The sequence below is a fragment of the Chrysochloris asiatica genome, unplaced genomic scaffold (assembly GCF_000296735.1).
Source record: "Chrysochloris asiatica unplaced genomic scaffold, ChrAsi1.0 scaffold00306, whole genome shotgun sequence".
NCBI lineage: Eukaryota > Metazoa > Chordata > Mammalia > Afrosoricida > Chrysochloridae > Chrysochloris > Chrysochloris asiatica.
In genome coordinates, this window is record NW_006408824.1 from 2,675,879 (window position 1) to 2,677,541 (window position 1,663).

The following is a 1,663-nucleotide window of genomic DNA, read 5'->3' on the forward strand; positions in this document are numbered from 1 at the left end:
CTAAGCAGGACTGGACCTGGAAATGAGATCATTATGAACTGTGATACAATCGTGACAACACAGCTAGCATATAGAATTGATTTTCCCCTAAAATAATAGCCTGACAGAATTATAGTAACAGTTACATATCAGAGTTATTGTCCTCTGTTAACAACTACATAGAAAAAAAGATTTTCTGCCTTTTTTTAATGAATAATATAGATACATTTAAAATAAAATGCTAGGAGAAATGGAAATGGTGTATAGAAAATGAACTCTTCAAATTTACTTTTCACAAATATCATCAAAATTCAAAACAATTTACATGAAATCAAAATTATCTTTAAAACAAATAAATACGCATATAAGAAGAAATTTTCTGAAGCAAATATGTTCATTTTCAAAAGTTGTCTGGTTTATAAAAAGATTAAAAATTTAATATAACAAATCAAACAGCCTCTAACAAGGCTAATTTGCTGAACTGGATTTGAAAACAATGCTTCAGGTCTTAAAGTTAAATAAATGTTTTATTTTTACCCCCATCCTTTGTTGTTGTTGCTGTTGTGATGTGCCATGGAGTCGGTTCTGACTCATAGCGACCCTACACAGGGTTTCCGAGGCTGTAAGTTCTTACAGGAGCAAACAGCCCCATCTTTCTCCCGCGGAACCGCTGGTAGTTTCAAACTGCTGACCTTGTGGCTCGCAGCCTGATTCGTAACCTCTACGCTACCAGAGCTCCTGACCCCCATCCTTAGAGTAAGAAAATAAGAAAAAGGGATTGCAAAAAATAAACAAAAACCACATATGAACAGAAATGAATCATATAAGAACACCCTTTTCTTTTTGAATACTTGATTTTAATTTGTCCTATAATAGTGTATAAAGATTTACAGCCTCGGAAACCCTGTGTAGGGTCGCTATGAGTCGGAACCGACTCCACAGCACATAACAACAACAACAATAATAGTGTAACATTTCTACAGCAAAGGCCAGCCTCATCCCTTATTTTTCACCTCTAGTAATTTCGATGGTTTTATCAAACACAGCCTTTGTCACTTCATGGACCTAGTTTCCACAGCTGTTTTAACTCTCCATGTCATTGTCTCTGCCACAGTCTCTTCTGTCACTGATTCCTAGGTAGGATCCTTTCATTGGTGATCTTTATAATTCTGGGATTTACATTGAGGCCTTTAATCCATGTTGAGTTAGTTTTAGCATAAGGTGTGAAATATGGGTTTTGTTTCATTCTTTTGCAAATTGATTTCCACTTTTGCCAGCACCATTTGTTGAAGAGACTATCTCTTCTCTATTTAATGTGTTTTGGCCCTGTGTCAAAGATCAGTGTATATGTAGATGGATTTACTTCTGGGTTCTCAATTCTGTTCCACTGACCTTTGTATCTTTCATTGTACCAATACCAGGCTGTTTTGATCACTGTGGCTTTGTGAGTAATTTTGAGATCACAGAGTGAGAGATGTTGTTGGAATCTAGATTGGGATTATGTTATATCTGTAGATTATTCAATATTTTCTCAATCTTAAATTTTCCTATCCACCATTAGCTTGGTATATTCTTCCATTTTTGTAAATTTCTTTTGGTTTCTTCTAGTAGTGTTTTGTGGTCTTTTGTTTCTTGGTTAGATTTATTCCTGAGTATTTATCCTTTGGGTGGGCATTGTTAATGC